The sequence below is a fragment of the Echinops telfairi genome, unplaced genomic scaffold (assembly GCF_000313985.2).
Source record: "Echinops telfairi isolate 266 unplaced genomic scaffold, ASM31398v2 ScPeMD7_7468;HRSCAF=8506_0, whole genome shotgun sequence".
NCBI classification, from domain to species: domain Eukaryota; kingdom Metazoa; phylum Chordata; class Mammalia; order Afrosoricida; family Tenrecidae; genus Echinops; species Echinops telfairi.
The window spans coordinates 87032157-87043393 of NW_022111369.1; positions in this window are offsets into that span (position 1 = coordinate 87032157).

Consider the following 11237-nt stretch of genomic DNA (forward strand, 5'->3'; position numbering starts at 1 on the left):
AGAACCGGGTAGTAAATCCACCCAACTACAGATAGTCAATTGTCTGATCTTTAAAAAAGGGTCAAGACATGTTACATGAGGAAGATAGTCCATTTCTCTAGTGGTGCTGGTAAAATTGGATATTAATTTGCATAAAAGTAAAACGAAGCTCATAACTCACTGTAGACACATAAATTAACTCCAGATTGAACAGAAACTAACAAGGTCATCAAAGAAAAAATAGAGGCAAATGTATGTTCTCTTATACATGGCATAATTGGACGATAACAAATATAACTCAAAATTTGTAAACAGCGAAAGACAACTCCTGAGAATGAGACACATGAATTAAAAATTATACCAAAAGAGAACAAAGACAACCTGCATACTGAGAAAATGTATTGTTCAAGATAACAAGCTCTAAAATGTATTAAAAAATTCATAGCAACTCAACAAGAAAAAGAACCAAATTTAAAAATGGGCAGAGGATATAGACATTTCACCAAAGAAACCAAATTGTATCCAATTGATATGAAGAAATGTGGACAATTTTTAACAATTGGTGATTTGCAAGTCAAAACAACATTAAGATATCACCACACAGATTTAGCAACAAAAGTCAAGCAAATGGCAAATATACACTCTCACTCTGCTGATAGTATTTTTAAATGGTACAGCCACTGTGGAAAAAGTATGCAAATACCATCAAAATTGGAAGTGGTAATATCCAATGGTCCAGAAACCCTACATCTAAGTATACTCAACCCTCAATGGCACAGAGATGAAGCCATTGCCCAACGGCCTTCAAGGACAGGTGGAAATGTTCCTGTGGGGTTTTTGAGATGGCAGCTCCACTGGACTAAAGAGCCTCTTCTTCACCCCATGGAACATTTGGTGGTTTCCAACTACTGAAATGACCATTGGCCGTGCTATGTGTAACCCACTGTTCCATCAGGTGACTGTTACCTATATATCCTGGGATAAGAACTGTGACATCAATGGATATATGCACACTAATGTTTATTGCAGCACTACTAACAGAAGGAAAAATATGGAAATAACCAAAATACCGCACAATTGATGAATGAGTAAACAACCTATGGTACATACATACAGAGGAATCCTATGCAACAATTGAGAGTCATGATGAATCTACAAAGCATCTCATACATGAATGAGCGTGGAGGATGGTGTGGTAAATGAAATAAGTTAAACACACAAGGAAAAATATGATATGAAAACACTTTTATTTTAAAAAGTCAAGAAAATATTTTCACACAAAAATGCTTTATTTATTGTTATCAGGGATGGATGAAGAAGAAGGTAATTTATAAATCATTAACTAGAGAGAAGCCATATATTAATTTGAAAATCCACCCATTGTGATCAAGGTGATTCTGACTCACAGTGAATTTATATATGGTTCCTGGGCTCTGTAAACTTTTAAGGGAGGATACAACCTCATCTTTCTCCTGCAGAGAAACTGTGGGCTTGAACCACTGACCTACAAGTTGACAGTCTATGGCTTTCCTGATAGCACCACTTATACTTTGCATGAAGGGAAGGCAATATACAACAGAGAAGAGGTGAGCATCAAGTGTTCAGATACGACGTTCATACCAAAGGGAACTAACTTTGGAGATTGGCTAAGAGAGGTTGCGTAAAGGGAGGAACATAAAGCATTGGAAGAGATTGTTGACCATTGTGGGAGCCTGGTGGTCTAGTTTGTTACAAGGTGGGCTTTTAGCTGCATGGTCAGCAGTTCATAAACCATCAGCCGCCCCAGGGGAGAAAGAGGCGTTCTATTCCTGTAAACAGTTACAACTCTGGAACCTCATAACGGCAGTTCTGCCTTGTCTGATTGGGTCACTATGAGTTGGAATGGGCTTGATATCACTGACTTTGATTTGGAATATTTCGGTTGTCAGGTAGGTGTTAACTTGGGTGAAATGGAAAATAATCCTCTATAAGAGGGAGAAAATAATCAAGGAGCTGGTGAAGGGTAAACGTGTGTGTGTGCCTGTGTGTGTGTGTGTGTGTGTGTGATAAGTAGTTTGATATTTGAACTAAATTGATGTTCTGGAATGTAAACCCCTACCTAATTTTCAATTAAAAATATTTTTTTTAAATGTTATTAAAAACAAACAAACAAAAAGAGTGAACAAAGCAATAAAAGCACAAAACACTGAAGATAAACAAAACTTCAAGAAATAAAATAGGTAATATCTTACTTAATAACTATTCATTTATATTTATTTTGTTTTGTTTTGCATTGCAATGATTTTCAATATTATCTGAATAAAACATGTATGTGCTGTTTACATTGGGAATCAAAATCTGCCACATCTTCAGATCAAAAGAGTTAAAAAATAGTTGTTGAACATATATAGCTTGGTATAGGGTTGTACAGGCGCCATATGAATACTGTGTTGTGGTAGTTCCTGTTAGTAACAATATTCATTATGTTTTCAATTCCATACATTTTTATGTAAGTGTATTTGCTTGTTTCTTAGTTAATCATGTGTTTGATTTTGTATATAAGAAGGCAATTAACTCTTATTCAAAAAGGAAGTTATATTTTGTCTTATCATTAAAAAATATGTGATATCCTCAAAACACCAAAATGAAAGTATGAGCCAATACTATCAGACTACCTACACTATTAAAAATTTTAATCTGAATAAAGAGAACTCATTGTGGATTCAAAGGAATTTTCTGGATAGTTGGGCCATCCATGAAAACCGAGATGTGCTACTTTCCCTAAAGGAGATGATGGTCTAATTAGGAATACAAGACTGCTCAGTAACCAACATAAATGTGTTCAGGAAAAAACAAATTATGACAAGGGTGAGTTGAAGGGAACCTAGGGAGTATGCTGGCAGACTGAAGAAGCAGCAAGAAATGTCAAGAAAAGAATGAATGAATACTGTGGAATACATTTTCATAATTTATCAGATATTTATGTTTGAATCCCTTTCATAGGTAAACTTATGAATACAGTAAAAATCCTGGAAAAACAAATAATGGCAGGCGTGGGTCAAAGCTAGATGCTGAATGTATTTATTTAAAGCACTTCTTCATAACTATAATGAAACAACAATAAAGAAGAAAATGGAGACACACATATGAAAGACAACCCATGTTTTCAGAATATAAACAAAGTTTAAAATGTTACATTTAATGGAGGTATTGATATTCTAATCCAGAAATCACCTTGATTTTATAGATACACATTTTCTATCTAATAATATCGCATTCTTGAAGTACAATTAACATTTTTCTTTTAATAGTTGCTTCATCTTTATTTATTATACTGTGAAATTTAACTTGATTCATTTAAAGACTACATAAAGCAATAACAATAACATATATCTCATGTATTTGATATATTAGTTCTGTGGAGTTATAATGTCAACTATTACTTCCTAATAATACCAAACTCAGAAATATCAATTTCTCAAAAATGTCTGGGTAATACTACACTGATAAATCAGAATAAGTGTTTCATTTACCTCTGACAACGAAGCACACATTGATAATTAATTAAATAACTATTGTCTTGCAAGTTTTCTTACTGTTCTAGTTAGGTGGCATCAAGTCCACTCGAACCGATGTAATTCTTGTTCCATCGAGTTGATTTCAACTGCTGGTGACCCCACATACAGCTGAAAGAACAACTGCCTGGTCTTGGGTCATCCTCAAATGGTTCTGTATGATCCCGTCCTTGTGGCGAGCTGTAAATACCTATCAATGAGGGGTTTCCTTTTTTTTTTTTTTCTCAGACTCTTTTTCAGAGACCGGTCTCTGCTGATAACAGGTTCAAATCGTAAGCATTCTTCTGAAATTTCTTCCAACCGAGATTTGTTCAGTTTGGACAGTTCATGACACATTTGATATTCTTTGATAACACCATCATTAAAAGTATCAATTATTCTGTCTTCTCTGTTCAGTGTCCAACTTTCAAATGCATATGGGGCAATTGAAAATAACACAGCTTGGCGCAAGCACGCCCCAGTTCTACCTAAAGTGACGTATTTTCTTTCGAATATCTTTAGGCGGCCTGTGCAGCATATTTGCCCAATGCAATCGGCTGCTGGATTTCTTGACTATTCCTTCCAGGTTCGTACATTGTGGATCCTGGGAAAATGAAATCCTTGACAATGGTAATAATTTCTCCATTTATCTTTATGTTGCTTATTGGTCCATTTCTGAGGTGTGTATTTATTTGTTTTCTTTATGTCGAGTTGTAATCCATACTGCAGTTTTTAATCTTCATAATTCCTTTAAGCCCTCCCTATTTTCAGCGAGCAAAGTTGTGTCATCTGTGTGCAGGTTTCTAATAAACCTTCCTCCAATCCTTACGTTTCTTTCTTCATATAATCCAGCTTACTGGACTGCTTGCTCAGCAAATCAGTGGACATATATGTGTGGTAAATGTATGCTTTTAACACCATTAACATTAAGCCCTGACCCAATTCCTCTTCTGAATCTGGCTTGATTTTCTAGCAACTTCTTATTGATATATGATTGTTACAACCAATTTTGAATTACTTTCAGAAGACTTTTACATGTATATTATATTAGTGGTACTGTTTGATAATTTCCCTATTTTATAGGATCATCTTTAAAAAATAACTTGCATTTATATTTATTTAATCTGGAAGATTGTCCAGGAAACTCTATTCCAAATCTTAGCAGAGACAAGGGAGGACTTCCAGTATTGAATCGGTTTGTTGAAACTTCTAAGTGATATCTATACATTTCTTGGAAATTGTTTTTCTTTTTTACCAATGTATGTCCCAATCTTTCCTTCAGCGTCACTCTGTGCTCAATCATATGCTACACCTCATAACATTTGCATAGGTTGTATAGGGGGTCTGTGTATTCTTTCCATATCGTTTTGATGTTTTCAGCTTCAGGTCGTTTGTTATTCAAAAAGTCATTAGGAGTTGCTATTTGGAGCTTCATCAATGTTGCAGGGATCATGAGATGTCTTTATTTTCCCGGACAAGTGAAGGATGAGACTGTCTATTCCCATAAAGACTTACAGTTCTGGAAACCAATAGGGGCAGTTTTACTCTGCAGAATGTAGGGTCACTGGGAGTCTAAATCAACTTGATGGCAGTCAAGAGGAGTGCCTCTTCCTGAGTATAGAGTTAGTCCATATTTCTCCGCTGCCCGCAGTAAAAGGGGGCCAAAGATTGAGCTATGGTAAATGAGATCTGATTTAAAGTTTTCTCTAAAATCAATGGAATCAATTTGATAAGCTTCCCACATATATTCCTACATCTGTTTGAAAAAAAAAAATCTTTATTTCCATAAAGTCTGACTGACATAGTGAAGAACTCCAGGGAAATCTTAGAAGTCATGTACTGACGATCATCAGTCAGCACAGGTTCTAGCTGGCTGCAGGAGTAAAAGGTTTCTCCCCATCTCACCTCTCAGGGATACATATGCTAGTGTCCATTTTTAATAGGAACATGCGTCCTCACCCTCTTTATTTATCACCAAATATATACATGCACAAACACTCACAGACAGCTTTTGTATATTGAAATGACACCCTTACATAAAATAGTAATATGTATTCTAAAGTACATGGGATTCAGTTTTCTCTGAGTAGATTTTTTTCATGTTTTTTGTATATGTCTTTGAGCCCAACATTTTACTTTGAACTTGTGTAATTTCATCACATTTCTATAGTCATAAATTGAAATATACTTATTTTGCTCAATAAACACAACCAAACACAAAAAGGTTGTTTACAACAGTAAACAACATCGAGATACCCGTGGGATCTTGGTGTCTGAGAATATTAAGGTGTCCCTGGTACATCAGCTTCTCTGCCTCCACAGCTTGGACTTGCTACTCCTTATGAGACCCTGTGCAGTTTCAATGATGAATAACAGTAAGCCATAATTATGGGCAAATGGGGGATAATCGGAAAGGAAAACTATTTAGCTAACATCATTGCAGATGTTACTGGTTCAACACCTGACATTAAAAGCACATGGTACTAGAAGGCAGACTTTATTGTAATTTGGATTTGTTGTTTTCAGTCATGATTATTCTGTGATCAGCAGCCAAGAAACCCTGATGCTTTAGGAGTAATGAATGAACTGTTCAAGCTCCTGTGTGGTTAATGATGAACGATCCCATTACATTTATTTTCATTAAGATTCTTCTGTTAAATTTTTATCTTAAAAACAAACAAGCAATTGGATTTACGAAAACTCTGATTTAAATAACAAACCTGAAAGAGTAGAAGAAACATACTACATAAGGCTACTGAGACTGGTAACAGCAAATAGCAATTTAAACAATCAGAATCTGAACACAGATCATCATACTCAAAATCCAGTCCTGTGTTATAATCATGTGTTATTTCTCGATCTGCCAAACCAAAAGATGTTCCCCATATTTTTTATTTAAGTATATCTGATCTACATAAATGTAACTTCATGTGGGCAATATTTCTAGGACCTATGCCCATAATATTTTATATTGGCTTAAACTTTTAGGTTTTAAACAGCACTCTATTTGTCTTTTTTGAGTGCTAATTTGCATTTCTAGGTCTCCCTTGCATTAATAAGGGCATATACTGAATTCTGCAGTGTGTGATTTTCTCAGACCAGATTTCAGTATGACTCCCAGACATGTTGTTTGGTTCCCATGGTTAAATACTGGTAAAAAAAGGAATCAATAAAGCATAAGAACCATTCAAAATGACAGAATCCATTGTTTCTGTTTATCACAGAGAGAGAAATCAAATGATAACAAGTACCATCTGATTAGCATTATCACACAGTTGAGAGAGTATGCATTTGGCTGTTTATGCTATTTTCAAACTTTTACCACTGTCTTACCTAGAGAAAAATGAATTACAAAGAGTTTCTTGTTTCACTTTGGTGTAGTCAGTTATTTTAATTAAAAAATAATCTGCCTGCTTGATACAACTTTTATCGTAGATTTCTTTAAAGATATGTCTCTTTCATTTCCCTCATTTTTCCTAGCTTCCAGCTTCTCCTCTCTTTCACACAATGTACCGCGTTCCATCACACGCAACCTGCAGCTACCATCATGGTTTGCAATAACAAAGCACGTTTTAAAGAAGCATAACAGCACTGTTGAAGAAAGCAGAAATGTATGCAAAAATCAGCTTTACAGAAGAAAAAAAAGTTCCACCTTTTCCGTATGTAACCACGTTGTCAATATCTTTGAGAATTAAAAGATAAAAGTTATATCATAACAATGAACATATATAGCATGTATCAAAATACATATTCCATTTTCTTAAGAATACGATTATCCACAGTTTCAAAAATTTCAGCTCTAGAATACATTTTGACCTTCGTTTGATGATGCCAATGTGATATTAATACACAATATGTGTTCACATTATTGTCTACATGGATTAACATAAATTAGTTACACACATATTCATATCTAATCCCCCAAATGAAATTTTTAGTGTAACATATCTACATGTCTTATATGTCATATGCTATGGCACAGAACTTCTCCCCAGATGTTTTACTCTATGTTGTTGCACTTCAAATCAACAAAAAGAAAATGTTAGCAATCAATATTTCATTCTTTTGGGATAGGGTTTGTGTTATTACTCATATATGGAAGTTCATAGCCACCCAAAACCCATAAATAATTTAAATGTAAAATTATTATAGAAAGGCAAATGACATTTAAAACTATTTTAATTTATTCGTCAGATTTCATGTAGATTTTGATTACCTTATTTTAAATTGCAATGAATTATCAGACTTGTAATTTGTCAATGCTTTGTATAGAATTTATTTCATATTGGTAAATCCACAGTTTTCAATGCCTTGAAAATTTCTTTCCAGTCAAAATGAACTGGTCATTTTCAAAATTATTTTGGAAGTACTATATCAGTAAAGTAAAAAAATTAGATATAGACACATTTCCTTTCCTGTTTGTTATTTCCTCAGCACCTTTGATTTTAAACTAAAAAGAATTAGTTCAATATCATGATTTAGATTATGCACAATTCATAAGCTTTATATTTGTATGTATTTAAGGAAATATGAGTAAATTATTCTTTACATGGTATTACATACAGAAAAATATTTTTGTAATTAGACTATTTAGCTGTTGTTACCTGTTCTCCTATCTTTTCACGTAAGAAATCACTCCTTATCCTCTAATTCATAGGTTCCATTTATCCTTAACCTCTTCCATTATATATCTGGGTTTTAAGTAGACTTATTTCTTTTAAGCCAACACTGCTTGCTCCTTAATTACACATCATCCTGCTTGTTTGACCAATAGATTCCAAGACTCATCTTTTCTCTTGTGATCTTCCAGGAACACCTAGCATTGTTTCACTTTCACAGGCACATCACAATCCAGGAAGAGTCTGAAAAGTGGCTCCATTTTGTTGTTGTTGTCATTGTTGTTTTACATGCGAATGATTCCAAAGCCTCCTACCACAGGAAAAAAATACACACGCAACACACACATACAAACTTGTGCTTATATTCCACATTCAAAATCTTGCTTTTAAAATTCGATATGTATGCTCTTGACATCTTAGAGTCTATGAATCTTGTTTGCCATACCATACAACAGAATACCCGCTCTGCAAGAATGTGGAAGATACGCGATACGTCATTTAATTACACTGGTAATTAATTACATTAATTACATTAATGTACACTGATACATTGTTTAATCGATCAGTCCTTACATTCGGGTGGGGAATTGGTGAACACACAGATGTCTCACAAATATCTGAAAAGAATGTTTTGTTAAAGTGAGTTCATAATGATGTAAGATTCCCCTTATATCTTTTTATGAAATAAAATACATTTCTTCTAAGCCTGCAACAAGGTTAGTATTTATCTTTAGTCTTTTTTCCAAAAATAGTGTAAATACTATTAATTGTTTACCGTCATCTCCTTCTTAGTAGCTAGGATTAGTGAAATACAGCCGGAACACTCCTAAGAAGCAAGGAGAAAAGACTTCGTCTACAGTGCTTTGGGCGTGTTATCAGGAGAGACCAGCCCCTGCAGAAGGCCAGCACGCCTGGTAAAGCAGAGGCGCAGTGAAGTGGAAGACCTTTGAGAGGATGAGCGGACACAGTGACCGCAGCCATGCACCCAGACATGAGCACAACTGTAAGGACGGCGCAGGAGCAGGCAGTAGTTTGCTGTTTGTCCATAGGCAGGGTTGCTAGGAGCTGGAACCTACTTGAAGGCACCGCCAACAATAACCTGGTCATTGAAAACAGATATTTTTTTCTTATTATAAACAACCAGTTGCCTTGAAATATGCAATTGTTTTCAACGGTATATACTAGTACTCTAGTTGTAGGTTGTAGGTTTTCCTGAACCAAAGTTAAAAAAAAAAAAAATAGGTTAAACTGTTACTCAACACAATAATTTTTGTTTTGGGTCAATTTTGCGTTATTATCATTTGTCTCTCCTTAAAATGTGTTCAGTTGCTAATGATTATTATAAAAATGTCTATTAAATACATCATAATGTGAAATAGCTAACATAATAAAAATATGAAAATCACGTTTTTGAGAACATACATACAGACAGACATTTTGCATCCACCATCCAATTCTCATAAAACTCTGAAAGGCAGGTATTACTATGTGAGTAATTTAAGAGAAATGAATATCCAAGAATTTAAATATATATTTCAACATGATATGAATAATAAGAGGTAGAACCAGTGCTGCACTTCATAATACTCTGACTTTAAAGGTCATTTCCACTCTTAAGCAATTTAGCTTTTATTTCAAAAGTAAGAAATAAAATATTAACAACACTACTTTTAATCATATTTAATGTTATGCATAATTGTCCCTAAAATTAAAAACTAAATGTTCTTGTTAACCCCACACATGAAAATATAATCTGGGCTACATATAGTGAGCTTTTAATATATACCTTTTCTCTAAATACAAGGTTATTCTGACACTATCCATTTTGCAAGAAAATAATTTAAATGGGCAATTTACATATTTTAAAATTTACCTACACCAGCTCCCTACTGTTAGAAATGTAGAAAGTCTCAATTCACTGCCATCAGGTCAATTCCAACCCATAATAATCCTGTAAGACAGGCTAGAACTGCCCTTTGGATTTTCAAGTCTATAAACCCTTATGAGGGTAATAAGACTCACCTTTCTCCCACACCGAACCTGGAGCATATGAACTGCTCACAATATTGATTATAAACTCAACTCTTTTAATCCACTATACCACAAGAATTTCATTTAGGAAGCATTTGTAACTATTTATAATGACACATTTCCCTTTTTCTTTTAGGCTTATACTTAATAGTATTTCATTTAAGGTAAATGACCTTCTCACTACGTATTTTGGGTGATAAAGTGAAGACCTGCAATATCGGGCATATGCCAATGTAGCATTAGGTAGGGTAAGACAATGATGTTACAATCTAATAGAAGGGTATATTCCTGATTCTATTCAAATTATCCTGGTATGTTTTCTGCTATATAGTTATAATTAGCATCGTAGATGTTAAATAGAAAATGTGTAAGTGTGAATAGTATTGGATATTTGTTCATTCAATATCTATCTGTTTGTGTATTTAACTAACTTCTTAACTATAAGTAGTCTTGATCAAAGCCCCGTGGTTAAACACTAGCCTGTTAGCCAGTGGGCAGCAATTCAAATCCCTTACTTGCTTCATGGGATAAAATATGGAAGTCTGCTTCTGTAAGGATTACAGCTTTGGAAACCCCATAGGTCATTTTTAACCTGTCCTGTATGACTGTTGAGTTGGAATTGACTTCATAACATTAATTTGATTTTGTGTCCCTGGCTACCTACCTGCTGTCATCCTCATCTATCTATCAATAAAGAACAGAGACCAAAAATGAAGGAATAAAGTGAATCATGTTAGAAAACGCTTAGGCCCTCCTTCACAACCTGGGCAGCATCCATTAAATTGGGCTTCAAATACAGCAGAGGTTAACCGCTCAAAGCCGGAAATTTCAAAGCTATGTATCTATATTTTTTACAAAATGTTATCACCTTGAAAGTACTCTCCGTTACACTTAATGCATTTGTCAAAACTGTGATTCCATTCTTGGAAAAATTTTTCGAACTCATTTGTTTGGATGGTTGACAGCACATCCCTTGTTTTTTTTCCTCCACTTTTTCTAAATTGTCAAATGTCTGTACTTTCACGTCCTTCTTCATTTGTAGAAATAAAAAGAAGTTGCATGCAGTGACGAGAGG